At 37.3% G+C, this 22,850-nt stretch overlaps 2 long non-coding RNA genes across 2 annotated transcripts in view; both read left to right on the top strand.

Moving 5' to 3' along the window:
* Nucleotides 1–2,475: 2,475 nt before the first annotated feature.
* Nucleotides 2,476–11,719, top strand: LOC105475457 (uncharacterized). Its single transcript, XR_983364.2, has 4 exons — nt 2,476–2,703; nt 4,695–4,852; nt 7,718–7,830; nt 11,590–11,719. It is a non-coding gene; the product is annotated as an uncharacterized lncRNA (long non-coding RNA).
* Nucleotides 11,720–20,229: 8,510 nt separating this feature from the next.
* LOC139362787 (uncharacterized) overlaps nt 20,230–22,850 on the top strand; it is a 67,323-nt gene continuing 64,702 nt past the window's right edge. Inside the window, exon 1 of the long non-coding RNA XR_011622117.1 lies at nt 20,230–20,350. This is a non-coding gene — a long non-coding RNA (uncharacterized lncRNA). The remainder of the gene's footprint in view (nt 20,351–22,850) is intronic.

Genomic DNA, 22,850 nt, shown 5'->3' with positions numbered 1-22,850 from the left:
ACACACGCACAAAACACATCCCCCATTAACCACAAAGGAAAGATCGATAAGTTGGTTCACATTAAAACAAAAGTATTCATTAAGGAAGGCATCCTTAAGGAGATGATGTATAACTTTAGCCTTGAAGATTAAGTAAGATTTAGGAAACAGAGGAAGTAAGAAGGTAGGATAGGCAAGGTGGGCATTTTGGGTTGCATGAGTAGAGGCAAGCAATTGTCTCTACTATAAACAGTTGGTATTGATATGTTATTAAAAGTGAGAATTAAGTAAGCCACAAGCAATAGAGAATGTTAAAAGTAAGGTTTAGAAGGTTGGTCTTGTTCAGTTGATTGTTGAAAGCTACTAACTGTTTATTAGTATTGGAGAGTCACCATCAGATCTGCCTTTTAAATATACTCTGCAGAATTGAAGGCGAGGTCAGATAAAAATAAGATGTGGGGACCCATTATTACATTTTTTCCTTAAGTTTTACTGCAAGTAATATAGAGAAGTCATAAGAGATAAAAACAGCATCCAACTCTTGAATTTAAAAAAAAAGATGATCTTGCTCAGAGTGACTATGTGACTATTTTTTTTTTCTGACATTTACCAGAGGTTGCAGTTTTCACTGATATATCTAGTTTTCTATTTGTCCAGTGGCATGTATTTGCAAATTGTATGTGACCATCAGCATCTAACACATCAGGTACTGAATAATTATATTGTTGATTTGTTGTGGTTGCTGCACAGGATTGAGAGTATGGCATGGATCCATGTAATTGTTATTTTTTTTTCCTTTCCTCTGTGTGAAATTAATTGGAGTATGTGGAAATTCAATTCTCAACTTGGTCTGAGAGAACCCTTTTTATCGTCTCTGCAGGAATCTCATTTTAAGCTTTTTAAACATACTTTCATGACCTTGATGTGATTATCATTATCCTAATCATTATTATTATCCCTTATTAAGTTTTTGGAATACAAGGGCATACCATCTCAAGACACAAAGTTTTTAAATAGCCTTTACTATTTATTAACTGTAATAATTGCAGTAAATTCTGAATTATGAGGCTCTTTATATTGTCTGGGTTAAAATGCTTAGGTGCTTTGGTTAGTAGTTGTCTTCATTTATACAGAGATGTGCTGATAACCTTAAGCCACCAAAAAGCAACAACGAACAATACTAATAGCTAAGTTGAGAAATATGTATAATCTATCATGCTTAACAGGTCTTAAATAATACATTTTCTTCAGCTTAAAACAGGTTTATAGTTTAAACAGCTAATATATTGTACAAATAAAAAAAAAGCAATATTAGCAAGATCATACAGAAATTACATGTATATATAGATATACACACATATTTAAAATATCTTCTTTTTAGTCTTTCTGACCCAGGATCTCTCTTTTCAGTTCCAGACTGCATGTTGCCACAAACAGAATTTCTCTGAGGCCCAATTCTGGACCTGTGTTCTCCCATAGCTGAAAAATTTCCAGTAGATCCATTTTGCCCATCAGAAATGCCTTGGCATTACAAGCCCTTTACTTGTATCAGTAAGGTGGTCACACAGTTACTCTTGGCCAAGAACTACTCTAGGGGCTGTGGATCTAGCAGTGAAAAAAAAAGGAGGTGAATGGAAAGAGTGTATATGTTATGGCATAGAAAGACAGCAACCATTAAGAAAAAAAATACTGTTAGTCCTATGAAGCCTATAGGATAGGCTAATGTTTTATAATGACATAGGAAGTAATTTAAATAGATAGTCAAGGAAGTATCTCTGAGCAGAGAACATTTGAGTAGTATTTGAAACTGTAAAAAAAATCAGTCATGAAATAATGTAGATAAATATCATTTCAAAAAGAAGAAACAACAAAGACACTTATATGGGATGACTTTACTACATTTAAAAAAAAAAAAAAACAAAAAAAACACAGATTGTTCTCACCCATTCTCACCCAAACCTAGCTGTTCAGACATCAATTCTTCTTTCACAGAATACCCCAACTTCCAACTGAAAGATACTTCTCACCCTTCTCTAAATGTGTGTGTGTGTTTTTTTTTCCTCTAAGGAGTTTACTCATGAGCATCTTCCATTATGGTACAAGGATGCCTGTCTCCCACACTGGGAAGTTCTCTCTGTTTTTACAATTCAATGAAACCTGATATCAATCAGAAAAAACATACAGTGCCTCTAGCAAGTGTTTGGACTGAATTCTGTGTCAGGATCCTCAGATTAGTGAGCTTGAATGAAAGTCCCTCCCACTCCAAAAGAAAATAGTGTAGCACTGAAGAAGTAATAAGAATGTGGACTCTTCCATGGTTCTTCCAATGTTAAGATTGTGCCCATGGCTCACTTGAGAGAGTCCACTAAGCAGAACAAGCAGGTGAAGGCATGTCAAACCTGCATTCTGGAAGGAGGGGATGCAGCAGAGCAGAGCTAATCAGTGAGTATGATCGAAGTAAAAAATCTTCTCATTGCTATGATTTTCCAGAGCCTATGAATGGTAAGGATTGCATTTAAGGAAAGGTGGTATATCAAGATCCTTAATAGTCACATGCTGTTTATAATGTGTTGCTTCTTGTGTCTTTAAGTACCTGTAACCTATTTCTGTCACTTTATTTTGGAATAAATAAAATAAGGTAATGTTAGATTGTAATTTTTCCCAGATGTACTTGGAGGTCTTAACTGAAGAGAGTTCACCCAAACTGTGACTCATGGCTCCATGGTAAGGGCAGTAAATGATCACAAGAGGTGGAGTGTTTCCTTTTCCTAAGCATGTGCCATTTTCTTACACCATTCATTTTTTTATTTGATAAATAATGAGGGCTCCCTATGTGCCAAAGTCTTTAATATTTTCCAGAGATACAATGGTGAGCAAAACTGTTGTCTTTGTTTTAGATGACAAAGACATTTAAGAATGTGATTTCATGTCTCATTATAATTCTCTTTATTACCTGTTCATTCATTCATTTGGCAAAAAACAAAACAAAACAAAACAAAATAAAAAACAATAAATAGTTTGAGAAGGTCTGAATAACGAAAAAGGAAGAGCCAGAGTGAATGTAAACCTGCATTCAGATGCTGTGAAAAAAATCCTAGGGAGAGTTGCAGTCTTGAAGAACTGCAGATTGTTGGCTAACGGAAAAGCTGAGCTAATCTTTGACAATGCAATAAAATTTTGGGTCAGAAACAAGGACAGCTCTCCTGAACTATATTTTAGCTCAGGAAGGCCACAGAAGAAGAGAAATCTAATCACACATAAATACCCTAGAACCCTAGATTCTTAGGCGCTTTATTGACACTCCTGTTGGATGTACATCTTAACACTCAGAGAAAATTTACTTAGGGAAAATGATTTTGTAATCAAAGAATGACACATTTGGGTAATTTGTTTAGTGTGCAGAAAGATAACTTCCAACAAAGTTATGGAGCTTTGTGCTTTATTTCTAGGTTTCTGTCTTCATGAGTTAGTGTAATTCCACTGTCAAGTAGAGAAATATCCAAAAACAAAACAAAACAAAACAAAAAACTACACAGCACTTGACCTGAAAAGCTAAGTCTCTTTATGACTAAACAGTTTATGATATTACCCTTTGTCAATACAATTGAGATACTTCATATGGCATGTATATTTCAATACTGTTTTCTATTAACTACCTCAGCTTGAGAATGCAAAGTATGCGTTGTTACAAATTATAATTTCTTGATCTTTATGTATAGAGATCTAAGTATAAGAAATCCTCATGGAAAACAATTCATATGGTTAGGGGACAGGTTGAACACTTGCTAAAGGCAAGAAGTAGAGGGAAGTAGGGGATAGTTGTGAGAAGGCTTGATTGCAGTTGCTGCAAGCCTGACCCTGGATGAGGGAAGGATTCGTCTGAGCATCGGTGAGTCTGGGGATGCCACAGGAGCTGTTGCATCTTTTATATGAGGACATTTCCCGTTTTTAGTGGCATCCCTGATTATTTGGGGCTCCTGAATGTTTCAGAGGGGTGTGATTCTTAGGGCTGCCCCCATTGCGATTCTGTCATTTCTCATTACATGTAAAGACAAAACATCAGCTCTTATTTTATGGTCTTCTAAGTCATATCATCCTGCGGTAAGCAGTTGTGGTTTTGATGGCAGAAGTTTCTCTTTGAAAAATGTTATTGGCATTTTAACTGGAATCAGGTAGTTGAGATATTGGTCTCCATCATTGCCTCATTTTCTGGGAGTACTTACTTCACTTGCACTTCAACATGTAACCCAAATGCTAACATGTGCTCCTGTTCTGCAACTGGTGGAGTTTGCATTTATTTCCAAATTTACTACAAAATTATCCAAATTCTTGCATAATTTATACATAGTTACCTGTTTTGCTGAAGTCTCTGATGGAAAATTTCAGATGCCTTACCACTCATAGACTTGCTATAGATAAGATAGTAATACTGATATCTTATGTTTGAATAGGATTTTATGATCTGCAAAGCTTTTCTGTATTATTTTTCATCAGATACATAAAAATCCAGAGAGAAGAAAATATTAGTGTACTCATTTTGCAGATAAGAAGCTAAAGCTCAGAAATGTTGTGTTCACAGTAACATAAATACTTAAAATTACTCAAAATGACTCTGAATTCTCACTATTTACATGTGCTATACCTTCATCCTAATGTGGGCAGACCACATCAGATCCCTAATTACAGTATAACAAGCTGTATACTTCTCCATTTAGAGATCAAAAGGAGGACATCTATGACTACACCCCTCAACTACCCAGTTGCAGCATGTCATGAGGAGTCAAAGATTTCACGGGTCCCCCTACTCCAACCGTACCCGACCCAGGCAGAAGGCCGAGGCGTGGCCAGCACACTGTTATCAGATTAGTCACAGGTAAATGCTGACACCTGGACCAGGAATTCTGCATTGTTGCCTCCAGCAAGCAGTTTAAATACAAGTTTGGCAAGTCTTTTAAAATTCATTTTTAAAAATTAAATACTTATGGATCACCTACAAAGTCCCGGGAACTATGCTAGGCGCTACAAAACTGTAAACAAGAGGATGTGGCCTCTATCCTGGAGGGGCCTACAGTTTAGGAAATGAGGCCAACATGTTAGCTTTGAAAATGTGTGCTAGCTTGGCATTACTCCAGTGAGGATAACAAGACAGTCAGAGGCACAAAGATAGCAAAAGTAAGAGCAAAGATTAATGAGAGTAATAAGCAGTTGAAATTTCATGCCATTGTATCTACAAATTTGCTGCTACAAGTATTGCTGCTGTGGCTAGATACTGTTGAATTCCCAAAGCCTATTCACTCTCTCTTCTTAAAGTTTAAAATGTGAGATTTTATTTTCATATTAAGAAATAAAGCTTAAGGAGGCCAATATGGCATACATTTCAGATTCCCAAGAAACCTGATATAACCTAACTTTAATTTCAGAGCTGAGGTTTTTTTAATGATAAAATTAGACTACCTAGAAAACAAATTCAGAACTGACTGAGTTCAAACAGGTAAAGTTCACAGCAACCTCCTCCAGATTGATGTTAAAGAAATGCCAATGGTTCAGGAAGAAGAAATAAAACTGAAAATGGAAATGCATCATTAGGTTTTTTAACAAGAGCCTGGTGGAACTTGCCACATTTAATTTTAAGTGACAAGTACTGAAGGACAGTTTTTCACCTAGAACCTTCTTCCTGACAGGCTCCATAGGGCAAAAGCAAAGATGCACGGGTCTCCTGCAGAGCAGTGCTTCATCAGCCTCATCTCCAGATCTCCACTTGCTCTTGACCCCATACTTCTCAGCATCTTTTTGGGCTTTGGGCCATGAAGGAATTTCAGTGCCTGGGTATTGAGTAGGGGAAGTACTCCCTTAGACACTAGGCAGAAGCATTGCAAGACAATATTTTAGCCAGAAGAGTACATTCCTTTGGAGCTCAGATACTTGCCTGTGGGTATCTTTAACTTAGAAAGTTTTCCAAAAAGTCAGACCTATTGATTCTAAGACTCAGTGAGCTTAGGATTTTCCCCTATGAATGAAGAATTCAAAGCAAATTGGTGGAAAACACATCTCAAAATAGAAGTGTCATGATTTCTATTTCTTTGTATTTCAACTTTGTAATGTAGCAGTAATGTGGGAGTCAGGGGCAAAGGCGTCCAGGGTATCAGAGCTACTTCTCTAGGGCATCAAGGACTATAATAGGGCTTTATCATTGTTACTTTTTGGTTCATACAACGCAGTGTTTTTTATCACATTAAATTTTCAAAGTAAGAACCCACATCTATCATCTCTCTCTCTCTCTCTCATCATCTATCCATCTATTTGTCTATCTCTATGTTGATATGTCTTACATCAAGTTGGTGTAAGGAATGTATTCATTTCATTATGAAGAATATAATAGAAACTTCTGGCTGAACATGGAATCAGACAAACTTTGTCAAAAGATTCTGATTTTTTTTTTTTTTTGAAACGAAGTCTCACTCTGTAACCCAGGCTGGAGTGCAGTGGCACAAATCTTGGCTTACTGCAAACTTCACCTCCTGGGTGCAAGCAATTCTCCTTGCAATTCTTTCTCAGCCTCCTGAGCAGCTGGGATTACAGCATGAGCCACCACACCAGGCTAATTTTTGTATTTTTAGTAGAGATGGGGTTTCGCCATGTTGGCCAGGCTGGTCTTGAAGTCCTGACCTCAGGTGATCCGCCCCCTCGTCCTCCCAAAGTGCTAGGATTACAGTCTCACTGTGCCCAGCCTCTCTCTGAAATTTTAAGTGTACTGAAATCTATAGGATTAAACAGGAGGAGCCAGCCTAAGACATACAGAAGAAAATAAGACCTCAGAGATAAGCTTCACCATAAGGGAGGAAGAGTCTGGATTTGTGCTCAACATTCTATACCAGCCATGTGTTAGGCCAGAGGTAGTTTGGGCTCTACCTTGCAAGTACCCAGTGATGTCATCCTAGATGACATCTTGAGAAAACAGCTCTATGTGTGTGTGCGTGCGCACACATACTTGTGTACACCTAAACGTGTGTGGATGAAAGCTGTGAGAGTTGGGGTTTAGGTAATTTTTGCTGTAGGATGTTACTGCCTGAGTTTGACACTAGAGTTACTCACAGAGTCCTGGGAGAGTCCGCAGAGATGCACATCATCACCGTGGTGGCAGTAAGAGGGCACCGGGACTGCAGTGAAGCCGTGCTATGCATGGGGCTTTGTGTCAACCTATAATGGTTTACTCAGTAACCCAGGATTCCAATTTGGTTATGGTGGCCCTGGAAGTAATCAAGACCAACAGACCAGGAGGTCACTGTTGCATCAACTGGCTTTGAAGAATATCCTTGAAATCCCCATCTCTCAGCAGATAGTTTTCAGTAGAAAGGAGGAATGAAACTGATCTTTATAAAGAACCTTGGGGAACCATGGGAGAATTTGCAAAGAGCAACTGCAGAGGGAAAAGAGTGTACCTCCCATTGACCTGGGAAATACTGTCATCTGATCATGTTGTGAATTTGTGCTGTGTTACAGATTGACATCTGAGGCTATGGCAGTTCCTCTATGCTATGGACTGAATGTTTGTGTGCCCCCACCCCCACATTCACATATTGAAGCCCTAATCACACATGTGATAATATTTGGAGAGGGGCCTTTGGGAGATGATTAGGGTTAAATGATGTCATGAGGGTGGGGCCCTCATGTAGCATCTGTAAAAGAGAGACACCAGAGAGTTTGTTCTCTCTCTATCTTTCTGTGGGTGTGTACAAAGAGGTCATTTGAGCAGTGAGATAGCAGTGCCTGCCTACAAGCCAAGAGAAGAGATCTCAGAATAAAACCTACTTTTCTGGAACTTTGATCTTGGACTTCTCGGCCTCTAGAACGGTAAGAAATAAATTTCTGTTGTTTAAGCTACCTGGTGTATAGTATTTTGTTATAGCAGCGTGAACTGACTAAAACACTCTAGAAAAAAAAAGGCAAATCTTTACCTTATTTAGGCAAATGGAATTAATAAAACTAACTGCAAAGCACTCTAAACTTAGCTCTGAGTTTCTCTCTTTGTTTCTCTAGACAGTGGCTGACTACCAACTGTCCTTTTCATAAATTATTATAACTTGTTACAAAATTATACCAAATTTGAATGTTTTGAAATGTTCATGAGAAAAGTTTAGTCTATGTATATTTGGAAGCATGGTAAATTGATTATTGTCACTGATTTATAATGTGTGATACCCTTTGCTGTAAATTTGTTTTGAAAATGACTTTATTATCATCATTGATTATCATTTTAAATTATTATTTACACTGTAAACACTAATGAGTAAAAATATAAAACTAAATGGTATTTTTATAGGTTTGGAGAAACTTTGGAATATATAAATACTGATTTGTTTTTACAATCAGATCACAAGCAGCATCAGTGAATAAAACACAATATTAATGGGACCGTTGCTTACACCCTGTTTTAACATTCTGCTCTGCTTTTCTGAGTCTATAATATTTCATGTAATTAGTCAATCATTTATCAGTCTTGGCAAAGATTAATAATAACTGGAGACTCTGCTTACTCTGGGAATTATTATTTATGTTCTGTATCTCTTGACTAATAGCTAATTCTAAACAAAAAAAAATTTAAACATTGCTGTTTTCTCTGAAATTTATTGTGATACATTCAACAGCGTAAGGGATGATCTGGGTATCATATGAGATAGATTAAAAGGCAGAGGGAGGGAACAAAGGGTAAATGCTAAACTGACACCTCAGTAGAGGGGGTAATGGAATTCTAGCATTGCAGAAAGGAGATAGTGTAGAAGAGACTCAAGCATCAGGTGGTTTTGTCGCCATTAAGTATTCTCTGTCTCCCATTGAAGGGAGCATAATTGAAAGATGGGCCCAGCTGATGTGCTAGGAAATCCAGGGATATGTCTGATGAGAGGTCATGCCTCCCACCAGGTGCTCATAGCCAATGATTAAATACAACAGGGAATCTAGGCGAGGCCTTATTTTAGGAAATATAAGATTCCAGTAATGAATGGCTTTGGCTCAAGTGCTCCCCATTAGCTTTGCTGAAACAGTCTCAGAGTTGCACAACTTCTCCTACACAACTTTCCTTGCTTTTATCTATCTTTCACGGGAATTATACCTACATCTTTGACAATTCTCCTGATCCCTTCTAACTCCCTCCTGGTGATTTTTCCTCACAGATGTTTTCTCTAAGAAATCGTTTATACATCTAATTACCAATCTGGCATCTGCTTCTCGGGTGACAAGCACAGGTGGAAAGACAGAAATCAAGAAAATAATTTTTAATAATAAGATTTTATGATCCTTGCAGATATTAATAATTTGGATAGTAAGTTGCCCAATTAGAGATTTTCTGCAAAATAATAAAGGCTAAATCTCCAGGATATATCAGGATGCTGTTTTACATATTCATAGCAGTGTGCAGTATGAAGAAGCATGTGTGTTTAGGGCCTGGTTACTCAGGGCAGTTCAGGAAAGCAGGAGTTCTGTTCTTACCTTACGCTAAAGTCCATAGACTAAGCCAAAAGACAGGAAACAAATGAGTGAGTGAATCTATCTAAGGTGGCAGTGAGGGGCATGGCTTTTTCCTTTTTGAAAAATCCAAACTACAGGTTTTTCCTTCCCATTTTTATTATCTTGGCTTATATTGCTTTTAATTGAAAGAAATGCTTTAAAATATGCTTTTAAATTGGTATGCTGCTTAATCAATCCACTAGCCAATATGACTACACCTCTATGTGTACCAAACACTTTTACAAAATGCTAACTACAACCTCCTAAGGTAGAAACTACACTTATTACTGTCATTTAGATGAGGAAATGGAAGTTAACAAAGGTCTAGTAGTTTCCCAAGTATCCATAGCTGGTAAAAGATGGAGCTGGAATCTGAAATTAGACAGTATCAGTCTAAAGGTTTTGTTCTTTACTTAATAGCACTGCCTGTTAGGAGGCATACTTTCTAAGATATAAATGTGGAGGTCAAAAAAAATTAGAATTTTCAACTATCACCTCTTAATTTATTTTAGTCATATTGTGTATAAATCATCTGAGACACTCATTATTATTTATAGCTTCCTGTAGCACCTGTAGTCTCGTTGGTCCCTAGAGATACTGAAGGGACACTTTTGTGAGGACAAATGTCAACCTGGCTAGGTCATTCAGTCTTAAAATCAGTAAGGACTTGACCTGAATATGTATCTTTTAACTTGAATATCAGCTATTAGCATAGTATGCTAACTTACGTGAGCTTCAGCAGGTTTTTATTTTGTCCAAAGTCATTCTTTTGAAAATAATACCCAAATGAACCAGAATGAAGAGAAAGCAAAATTACATGTTTGTGAAAGTACTGGACTAAAAAGCCAGAAACAACATCAAAATAGTCTCTCCACTAATCTAAAACTTGCTTTAGTTCAAACTATTTTTTTTTTTAAAAAGAATCTCTATTTTTCTCCTACCTTTATGCCTGGTTGAAAACGAGCCTATATGAAAAACAAAATAAAATGAAATAAAAACCATAATCTGTGTGTGTGTGTTCACAGAATTCTAAATAAAAAAGTAAAATATATGCATAAAAAAATGATAGAAACATTTTCGCATTAACTAAAATGTACCCAGACACTTAAAATGTATACACTTTCTTTGGGGGAAAATTTTAATATGAAAGTTCATTGCTTTTATTTCTTTTTTTTTTTTTTTTTTTTTTTTTTTTTTTTTTTGAGACGGAGTCTCACGCTGTTGCCCAGGCTGGAGTGCAGTGGCGCGATCTCGGCTCACTGCAAGCTCCGCCTCCTGGGTTCCCGCCATTCTCCTGCCTCAGCCTCCTGAGTAGCTGGGACTACAGGCGCCCGCCACCGCGCCCGGCTAATTTTTTGTATTTTTAGTAGAGACGGGGTTTCACTGTGGTCTCGATCTCCTGACCTTGTGATCCGCCCGCCTCGGCCTCCCAAAGTGCTGGGATTACAGGCTTGAGCCACCGCGCCCGGCCTGCTTTTATTTCTTAATGGAAGTTAACAAATGTCAAGTAGTTTTCCAAGCATCCAAAAGCTCTAAATAATAATGAGTGTCTTAGATGATTTATACATTTTTGCCTTGATTTTTATTGTATTTCATACTCCTATTAATTTTTGTTTTATTGATCAAACTGTGGGAATGTCTACGTTTCATCAAAACAACGCACCACTTTCCTAGAAATCAGAGATGAAACCTAATTCTTACTGTTTCTCCCTCCTCTCTTGGTCTTCATTTTTACTCCACTCTTGTAGCATTGGTTCCCAGGCATAACAGTTCTGAAATGATGATTCAGGGCAACATTCTGACTAGAGTATGCCCTCCCCCAGGATAGGTCACATACTGCAAAGGGTACAGTGTAGCTGTGACATTCTAAGTGATCATTTCAGTGATTTATTTTTTCTTTCCTTATTTCAAGAACAATAAAGTTTCTGTTGACAGGGAATTCAGGTGACGATATATGCTCATTTGTTAGGAACATAAAGCAAAAGAAAGCACTATAACCATAAGCAGTTTATCAATTATAAATATGTAATTTCATAGGTCAATTGAACATCACCAAGCACCTAAAGGTAAGGACTTTTATAAAGCCTGTGCTTGTCTGTTTTGTAGACTTTTGAAGCAAATCTGAAGATGAGGAATTATACAATGAAATAGGCTATCTCTCATTGAACTGGCAGGTGCGGTATGGAAAATTCAGTAATGAGTGCAGTGTTTAAGAAACTGCTCTGCAACAGGACAGCGCTAGGTATTTATTATTTTACAATTTTCTTTTTTTTTTCTTTTTTTTTTAAATTTATTTATTATTATTGTACTTTAAGTTGTAGGGTACATGTGCATAACGTGCAGGTTTGTTACATATGTATACTTGTGCCATGTTGCTGTGCTGCACCCATCAACTCATCATTTACATCAGGTATAACTCCCAATGCAATCCCTCCCCCCTCCCCCCTCCCCATGATAGGCCCCTGTGTGTGATGTTCCCCTTCCTGAGTCCAAGTGATCTCATTGTTCAGTTCCCACCTATGAGTGAGAACATGCGGTGTTTGGTTTTCTGTTCTTGTGATAGTTTGCTAAGAATGATGGTTTCCAGCTGCATCCATGTCCCTACAAAGGACGCAAACTCATCCTTTTTGATGGCTGCATAGTATTCCATGGTGTATATGTGCCACATAGAAACTACCATCAGAGTGAACAGGCAACCTACAGAATGGGAGAAAATTTTTGCAATCTACTCATCTGACAAAGGGCTAATATCCAGAACCTACAAAGAACTCAAACAAATTTACAAGAAAAAAACAAACAACCCCATCAAAAAGTGGGCAAAGGATATGAACAGACATTTCTCAAAAGAAGACATTCATACAGCCAACAGACACATGAAAAAATGCTCATCATCACTGGCCATCAGAGAAATGCAAATCAAAACCACAATGAGATACCATCTCACACCAGTTAGAATGGCGATTATTTTACAATTTTCTAAAGTAATGTTTTGAAACCAAAAGACAAGAAATGTCAGAAGAAAGAGGGGTGAGGGTCAGATGCTGAATAACTGACCTGCTATAAAATAGAGGCTTGGATCATGCTCTTAGACAGCACAACATTCCCTTAGAAAACCCTGGGATTCTGAAATTACACATTTGCATTTTGTCAGGACCAGCAAACATCATTTCCCCACCCTTTTTTATCACATGATATGGGCCAAGAGAAGGAGAAACAAAAGCAAGTGCTAAGGCTTGGGATAAGAAGCAGAAAAGATAAGAAAAAGGGCAAGCACAATCTCAAACATTTTGTTTTTCATTCACTCAGAAGAAGAAACAAGTATTTATATTTGCCAGAATCAGAACTACAGTTTTGCTCTCCTTCATAAAATATGAGGCACCCTGTGCATATGACAGAGCGTTTATGAATGAATCTAGGCTTGCTCTAGACAGAGCAATAAGAAATGGACATGATGGAGCTTTTGCATTTACCCACTTTTCTTTGTGACCTGTGTGGTCAGGTTTCTGCCCACTCCCACCGGTGAAAAACTCTTTCTGTGAACAACAGTCAGTAGGAAAGTGTCTGATGAGCTCATTCTTTCCAATATATTAATGACTGATAACATTTATCCCTGATATAATTTGCATTGTAATGGGGGAAAAAAGCCAAAAATGTCTATAGTGAATATCTATAATGAAAATTCAATGGTGAAATTTTAGGCATGAGACAGCTGTGAAAAAGAGAGACTTTTAGTTGTGATAGGCAAGTAGGGTATTTCACTGAAGGAAAGGGTGTTAATAAAATAATCAGCATTAAGCTGTTACGGACTACTTCCTGCAAGGACTTGATAGGGCTGCAAAGCATATGAAACATTAAGAATGAAATATTATAGTAGTATTACGTTTTCTCCTCTTCTTCCACAGACATGCTGTATTTCCCAGCCTCCCTTGCAGTTAGATGTGTCCATCTGACTGAGATCTAGTCAATGGAATGTGAGCTGAAATTACTTCTAGGCTTAAACCATATTAAATGTTTTATATTTTTTTCCCATTCCTCTCCTGCATGTCCTGTTACTCCCCACTTCCTTCCCCACCTCTGTTCAGTTGAATTAAAGATGACACTCAAGAAAGCAGTGGGAGGCAGAATTTGAAGAGTAAGAACTCCTATCAGCCCGCTGGCTTCAAGAGCCTTGTGGATTTATTTACTCATTGAGTACTTCTATTACAAACACATTCTAATAAATTTTATTTTAAAATAGTCACTTACTGAGTTTGCACTATTATAATTTCTGGAATCTATTGGCTATGACAGATAGCTGAACATTCAGTACAGTGAGTCAGTTAGCTTAGATTATATAGAAATCTAGAAGTAAACTTTCCATTCTTTTGGCAGCAAAAGATCAACCAAAACATTTTTAAGTGATTATACATGTAATAGTTCTTTCTAGAAAATGAGATTTTAGCCTTTGGTTAGAATAAGTGGGAAAGGATATATATTACATTGCTAGGAGGAACACAGACCTTTTAAGGTTTTTTTTTTTTTTGTTTGTTTGTTTTTTTTTTAAATGTCAGAACTACCACTTAATAGATATTTCCTTAAAACAGACAATTGGGAAAGTAGCTATATAGAAACATTTTATAGAATGGTTTTAATGGTTAAATTAAAAGTACTAAGTAAAAAATGACCAATGCTTATTATATGGACATTATATTCATCGGTCATGAGAAAACCTGAACTTTTAATGATAATTACAATATCTAACACTTACACAGTGTTTATTATATATGGTTACTATTCTAAGCATTATTTAATTCTCATAACTCTATGAGATATTGCAATTTTTTACACCAACTACTGAGAGTTGTGATAAGCTTCAAAGGTTAAAGACACAATCCTTCACAAGATTACCTTCACTTCAGACACCAGCTGAAAGTTCAAGGGTCCATAGGCCATCTTCACTTCTGACCAACTGGCAACAAATCTGGGGATTCCTACTACCCCTTCAGGCTCAATTCACAACAGACAACTCACAGAACTCATGAAAGTACTATACATTTGATGACAATGTTAGTATAGCAAAAAGGATACAAATCAGAACCAGCTAAAAGAAGAGGTGCATAGAACAACCTCTAAGTGGATTCAAAATGCAAAGCTTCCATTGTTCTCTTCCTGGAGTCATGACACAGTGTTAACAACCAAGGAAGCACACCAGAATGTTGTATGCATAGTTTATATCAGGGCTTCATTACATAGGCACAATTGATTAAATCCTTGCCCATGTCACTCAACCTCCATTTCTCCTCTCCCCTCCCTGGAGGTTGGGTTGATATCACCTGGCTCAAAGCCACAGCCCGCTAACCACATGATTTGTCTTTCTGGCATGGCCGGCTTCCATCCTGAGTCATCTCATTACTTTAAACTATCTAGGAGCAGATCATGAGTCACCTCATAAGGATAAACTATCAAGCTAACCACAAATATCAAAGGCACACATATCACTCAGGGAAGTCCTAGAATTTAGAGACTACCTTCTAGGGACTCAGGATATAGGCCAGCCAAATTTCTTATTCCAAGGGTTTAGAGGCTACATTCCACTCAAATTCCTTATTACACAGATTGTGCTATCATTATATATATCTTTAAATAAATAAACTGAGGCTATGAGAGGTTAAGTGGTTTGCCGCAGGTCACACATCTAGAAAATGAAAGAGGCATTGAAACTGAGTAGTTCAGTTCTAAGGTCCGTTATCTAAGTTATTACTAACGCTCTTTACTTTTGCCATCAACCTAAATCTGGATGGCACAGTATTATAGTGAAGAACTAAATTTCTTTATTCAATACCAGCTTACATTGGCAAATTCATTTGTATTCCTGGGACACACTTTAGAAAATTCATTATTTTTAAAATGAAAACATGATATTAGATTCAGTCATTCATTCAATAAATCAGAGTGTCTACAAGATTGTAGCTGCTGTTCTTGGCCCCAAATGATCTCTAAAGTCTCTCCTAATTGTAAGATTCTATGATTCTCTACTATATGTGAACAGCATTTTTATCATTATTGATATCTTTGAAAGAACTAGTTAGCATTTATTGTTAGTATAATTTTTTCTTTCTAAAGGAAATATGTGTAATACAATGATAAGAGACAAGATCCTATAGGAAGATACTTGATTCCTAGACAGGCAATTAGACATTCAGATGGGGTATAAAGTGTAGGTATGCAAGTTTAGGAATAAAATTGTGAAGTATAATGATTAAGGCTTATTTGTAGTCCATTAAAGAACAAGAGCTACAAACTCCCACACACAATCTTATTTTATGTAGATTCCCAAAGATATTGACAGATAATTCAAAAAGTAGAAACTATAACTATTTTTTAAATTTATAAAGGAAAAAAGAACATACAAAAGTCTTTTTAAATCTTCAATTGCTGTTTAATTATGGTATAATTATAGTATAGATGGAATAATAATAGTGATGATGATGAGGATAATGATAATGATAGACAGGAGAGGGAAGAGTTGAATGAATTATAGCACATTACTGTCATGGTTTTTGATATATTTATATTTTTGACCTTGATAAAACTCATTGGAAAGCAATTTGGTAATATCTACAAAACATTAATATGTGTGCTTTGATCTCCATTTCCAAGAACCAACCATATATCAGTAATGATAAGAAGAAAAAAAATACTACATCTGTAAAAATGTTCATTGAAGCATTCTATATATTTGCAAAAAGCTGGGGGAAAGTCTAAATAACAATAACATGGGGAATGGTTATGTAAATTACGGTATATTCACTCCATGCACTTTTCTTCCTAATTCAAAATGCTAATCAAGAAACAATGTAGCAAGAAGGAAAATGTTATAATGGTAAGTTAAAAAAAAAGTAAGATGCAAAATCACAAGTACACTATTGTTCTAGAGCTTGACAATCCTGGCATAGCCAATTAATGTTTAACAATCTTGTGGTAGTAGATGAGACAAATAGATTGTGACCATTTCTCTTTAACCTGTTAGTAAACTATGATTGCTATGTTTTTGCTGTGATATGTCTGTACATCTTGACTGAGGAAACATGAATAACATTGAAAACTTTTGGATAAGCTCACTCCTCTATGAAAATATTTAAACTCTTATCTCTCTGAAATCTTCATTAATGACATGCCCCTCAAATTGGCACATGAACTCATTTTCTCTGAATAGAACACTATCATATATCGAGTCTCAAGTTGACAAAGTAACTCTGTGGTCACAAACACTTTCAATTTATAAGAATTTGTCTCCTTGTCACAGCTGGTTACTAAATTCTAGTGCAACTACTACCTATGCAACCTTAGTAGGCAGAATAAAATTCGCACTGGTCAGGGTTCAGGATGCATTTGCTTCTTCATATTTGTCACAATAATTGTGAAAACTCAATTCCAATAGGATTGGCATGTGAGAAAAATTGATGAGGGCAGAATATCTAAGGAGCAGAAGGAGAACAGGCGTGCCCAAGAGGGTCAGTGTAATGCTTCAAGGACATGCCAGAAATCAGCCTGAAGCACTGAAACATCTATATAAGTGGTGACAACCAACCCCATGCTGCCGTCAAGAATAGGACAGCTCAATTTGAAATAAGAAACCAAGGCCAGGCAGTGCTGCAATTCAGAGTCTGGTTTTCCAAGGAGAAACCCTTGATATCATCCTCAAAGATACATTTTTCTGTGTAAAAACAATCCAAAAAGCTTCATTTATTAGATAGCCTCATTAACTGCTAATTAATTTATTTATCATTTGAAAGGTAATTAGAAATCAAGAAGTAACATTTCTCATGTAGTTTCCATTTTCATATGGAATGATTTTACAGTTTTCATTCTGCTCCTAGACAGAAAAAAAAGAAATTGTGCTATTGTTTAAGTCAGTGGGTGGCCGGGAGGGGAGAAATAACTAGGATAACAGAAAACAAAAAGCCCAGTAAATAATTATTGATTGTGTGACTGAAGAAAATGGCTTCACATCAAAGAGACATGAAACAGTCACACTTTAATAAATACAGCCACTAGTTAGACAATGGCAGCAAACCCTGGGGAGCCTATCCTCTTGATGAAATGGAATATCCCTGTAAATTTTGCCAAAAGCTAAAGGTTTTCCTCACACCTAACTGCTTTCCTAAAACAGAGAACTCAGAAGACTACTACACCTGTCATTCTGTGAAATCAAGTTTATTTTTCCTTTTTTGAACATGCATTAATTACTGATGACTACAATATTGCATTCATATCTTTGTAAATATGCCATCGTCTCTCCTACAAGCCTCAGTTGCATTTTAAATTATTCAACAGCAACACATTTTGAAGCGGTGCAATTACAGAATTCCAGGCTCAAAGTCAAAATAGGCTTAACATGGCCAACATTAGGGTAAATTTTATAAATATTCTCTACAGGCCATTCAAAATAGATGAATTTCTTTAAACTCACCATTCTTCTTTAGTGGAGCAACCAAATAAACATTCATCATTGCCCAGATAGCCATCGCTATCTTATACCATTTCATGTAGAAGAATAAGCATAGATTTCATAATAAAACATTTTGGTACAAATATAGGCTCTTCCATGATGTGTAGACTGCCATTAACTTCTTCAGCACTTACTATTTTTGATCACATATTTTGCTTATTTATTTTGTTCTTTTTCTTCCCCCTCCACTAAAATGGAAGGTAAGAGTAGAACTTTTAGATAGTTTATGTACTGCTATGTTTGTGCCTTGCATGTAGTAGCTACCTAATGTACATTGGTTAAATGGTTAAGGGATTGACTCTCCATAGAATTTCCAACTTGTCCTACCAACTATAAATAGCAGTGGGAACATTACATATGGAGGAGTAGATATATGTACCCAGACAATATTGATTATACTGCCTCTGACTATGGGGATTGAAGACAATCCCTCAACTGAAAGAGGTTATATGATATGTATTTGAGCTAATAAATGCAATAATTAAAATACATATTAATATTTTATGTATGCATGTACATTTTACATCTTCAAGGAAATAATACATTATGTCCTAAGGATATTCTAAAAGTTAAAATAACAACTAAACAACACTTCAACAAATATTTTATCAATTTCAACAAGCTTTTTTTTTTTTTTTTACTTCTACTCTTTGGATGAAATTATAGGCTTTGATTCCCAAATTATAATCTGTTTAATAAATTGCATCAAACTTTGCACACTGACACTCGGTAAAAGATCATTGCATCAAGTCAACCAATAAGCTGAAAGTCTTCTTCAATTCATTCATTTATTATTTTACTCCACAAATATTTACAGGGTGTCTTCTATGTTTCCAGTATAATTCTAGGAAATTGAAATATAGCATTGAACAAAAGAGGAAAAAAATTCTCCTCTCACAAATTCCCTCCTCACAAAATGTTTATTTCTAAGATGGACTTCAGAAATATATAATGCAAATGCAACTATAAATATTAGTGTGTATAATATAGTGTACACTAATAGTAGATTATTAATTTTTTATAAAATAATTCAAGGTTAATTGTATAACCTTCCATATTTAAGTAGGTATCTTCTAGATTCAGTTGTTAAGTATGACCTCCCTGAGGAGTAGACATTTGAAAAACACTTGAGTGAAAGAGAAAAGGAATCATCAGAATACCTAGGAAAGAGCATTCTAATCAGAGAAAATGGCAAATGCAAAGGCTTTGTATGGTAGATGCTTGATTTGTTTGAGAAGCAGCAAAATCGGAGTGAGCAAGAAAGAATGAAGAAGATAAAGTTATAGAGATTGTCAGAAGCCAGATGAAACTGGCTCTTAAAGGTTATTGAAAGAACATTGATTTTTGTTCTAAAAATAGCTGGAAACTATTCGAGATTTCTATATTTAGAATAGCACTCTGTCTCCTCTCTATAGATTAGTCTGTAAGTACATGAAATGCAGAAATGCCAGTTAGGAGTTTACTTCTGTATTCAGGTAAGAGAAGATGACGGAATGTACTATCATGGTAGCAACAGAGATGAGAAGAGGTCTGTTTGGGGATATATTGTGAAGGTAGAACTCGTAGAACATGATGGTTAATTGGTGATAAGAAAGGGAGATATGAGAAAGTAATCAAAGAGGATGCTCAATAATTTAGCTTGAGAAACTGGGGGACTGATAGAGCTCTTTATTGAGATACAGAGTACTGGGGAAGATGTGGATTTGTGGAAGCAAACCAAGACTTCCTTTTAGGACATTAACTTTCTGATGACTAACAGACATTCTATGCAAGTTTTGACTAAGCTGTTGAATACAGTGTAGAGTTCAAGGGAAAATCATACCTGAAGATATAAAGCTGAGAATTATCAGTGTGTAAATGGTTCTTAAATGCTTGATGCTGAATAAAATCATATAATGTGTACAACAGAAGTAAGAAGATTTCTAAGAGTAAAATCCTGGGTCACTCCACTTTTAGAGTCTGGTAGCATAAAGAAGCTCTGGAGGAAAAAAAGTCTGCAAAAAAGGAATCAGTCAGACTTGAGGAAAATCAAAGTACACAGAATACTAGAGTCAAATGAATAAATTGCTTCAAATTAGGAAGACTGATAAATTTTCTTGAGAATAAATAGTGTATGATGGGGTCTGAAATGAACCTTTCTCATAAAAGTCCTGGTTGATTGCAATGATAAATGTATTCATTTCATGTTCTAAGTACTTTAAATGCAATGTATATGAACCCATTTCCTGAAACTGAACTATGCCAAACGTTCTATTTAGCATATGAAAGCTTCAGTTCTGAGGGGCGGAGCAAGATGGCCGAATAGCAACAGCTCCAGTCTCCAACTCCCAGCGCAAGCAACACAGAAGACCGGTGATTTCTGCATTTTCAACTGAGGTACTGGGTTCATCTCACTGGGGAGTGCCGGACGATCTGTGCTGGTCAGCTGCTGCAGCCCGACCAGCGAGAGTTGAAGCAGGGCGAGGCATTGCCTCACCTGGGAAGCGCAAGGGGGAAGGGAATCCCTTTTCCTAGCCAGGGGAACTGAGACACACAACACCTGGAAAATCGGGTAACTCCCACCCCAATACTGCGCTTTAAGCAAACAGGCACACCAGGAGATCATATCCCACACCTGGCCGGGAGGGTCCCACACCCACGGAGCCTCCCTCATTGCTAGCACAGCAGTCTGTGATCTACCGGCAAGGCAGCAGCGAGGCTGGGGGAGGGGCGCCCGCCATTGCTGAGGCTTAAGTAGGTAAACAAAGCTGCTGGGAAGCTCGAACTGGGTGGAGCTGACAGCAGCTCAAGGAAACCTGCCTGTCTCTGTAGACTCCACCTCTGGGGACAGGGCAATAACAAACACAGCCGAAACCTCTGCAGACGCAAACGACTCTGTCTGACAGCTTTGAAGAGAGCAGTGGATCTCCCAACACGGAGGTTGAGATCTGAGAAGGGACAGACTCCCTGCTCAAGTGGGTCCCTGACCCCTGAGTAGCCTAACTGGGAGACATCCCCCACTAGGGGCAGTCTGACACCCCACACCTCACAGGGTGGAGTACACCCCTGAAAGGAAGCTTCCAAAGCAAGAATCAGACAGGTACACTCGCTGTTCAGAAATATTCTATCTTCTGCAGCCTCTGCTGCTGATACCCAGGCAAACAGGGTCTGGAGTGGACCTCAAGCAATCTCCAACAGACCTACAGCTGAGGGTCCTGACTGTTAGAAGGAAAACTATCAAACAGGAAGGACACCTACACCAAAACCCCATCAGTACATCACTATCATCAAAGACCAGAGGCAGATAAAACCACAAAGATGGGGAAAAAGCAGGGCAGAAAAGCTGGAAATTCAAAAAATAAGAGCGCATCTCCCCCGGAAAAGGAGCGCAGCTCATCGCCAGCAACGGATCAAAGCTGGACGGAGAATGACTTTGACGAGATGAGAGAAGAAGGCTTCAGTCCATCAAATTTCTCAGAGCTAAAGGAGGAATTATGTACACAGCGCAAAGAAACTAAAAATCTTGAAAAAAAAGTGGAAGAATTGATGGCTAGAGTAATTAATGCAGAAAAGGTCATAAACGAAATGAAAGAGATGAAAACCATGACATGAGAAATACGTGACAAATGCACAAGCTTCAGTAACCGACTCGATCAACTGGAAGAAAGAGTATCTGCGATTGAGGATCAAATGAATGAAATGAAGCGAGAAGAGAAACCAAAAGAAAAAAGAAGAAAAAGAAATGAAGAAAGCCTGCAAGAAGTATGGGATTATGTAAAAAGACCAAATCTACGTCTGATTGGGGTGCCTGAAAGTGAGGGGGAAGATGGAACCAAGTTGGAAAACATTCTTCAGGATATCATCCAGGAGAACTTCCCCAACCTAGTAGGGCAGGCCAACATTCAAATCCAGGAAATACAGACAACGCCACAAAGATACTCCTCGAGAAGAGCAACTCCAAGACACATAATTGCCAGATTCACCAAAGTTGAAATGAAGGAAAAAGTCTTAAGGGCAGCCAGAGAGAAAGGTCGGGTTACCCACAAAGGGAAGCCCATCAGACTAACAGCAGATCTCTCGGCAGAAACTCTCCAAGCCAGAAGAGAGTGGGGGCCAATATTCAACATTCTTAAAGAAAAGAATTTTCAACCCAGAATTTCATATCCAGCCAAACTAAGTTTCATAAGTGAAGGAGAAATAAAATCCTTTACAGATAAGCAAATGCTTAGAGATTTTGTCACCACTAGGCCTGCCTTACAAGAGACCCTGAAGGAAGCACTAAACATGGAAAGGAACAACCGGTACCAGCCATTGCAAAAACATGCCAAAATGTAAAGACCATCGAGGCTAGGAAGAAACTGTATCAACTAACGAGCAAAATAACCAGTTAATATCATAATGGCAGGATCAAGTTCACACATAACAATCTTAACCTTAAATGTAAATGGACTAAATGCTCCAATTAAAAGACACAGACTGGCAAACTGGATAAAGAGTCAAGACCCATCAGTCTGCTGTATTCAGGAGACCCATCTCACACGCAGAGACATACATAGGCTCAAAATAAAGGGATGGAGGAAGATTTACCAAGCAAATGGAGAACAAAAAAAAGCGGGGGTTGCAATACTAGTCTCTGATAAAACAGACTTTAAACCATCAAAGATCAAAAGAGACAAAGAAGGCCATTACATAATGGTAAAGGGATCAATTCAACAGGAAGAGCTAACTATCCTAAATATATATGCATCCAATACAGGAGCACCCAGATTCCTCAAGCAAGTCCTTAGAGACTTACAAAGAGACTTAGACTCCCATACAATAATAATGGGAGACTTCAACACTCCACTGTCAACATTAGACAGATCAACGAGACAGAAAGTTAACAAGGATATCCAGG

Source organism: Macaca nemestrina, chromosome 4 (assembly GCF_043159975.1).
Source record: "Macaca nemestrina isolate mMacNem1 chromosome 4, mMacNem.hap1, whole genome shotgun sequence".
NCBI classification, from domain to species: Eukaryota; Metazoa; Chordata; class Mammalia; order Primates; family Cercopithecidae; genus Macaca; species Macaca nemestrina.
This window is presented reverse-complemented; position numbering and strand designations above follow the sequence as displayed.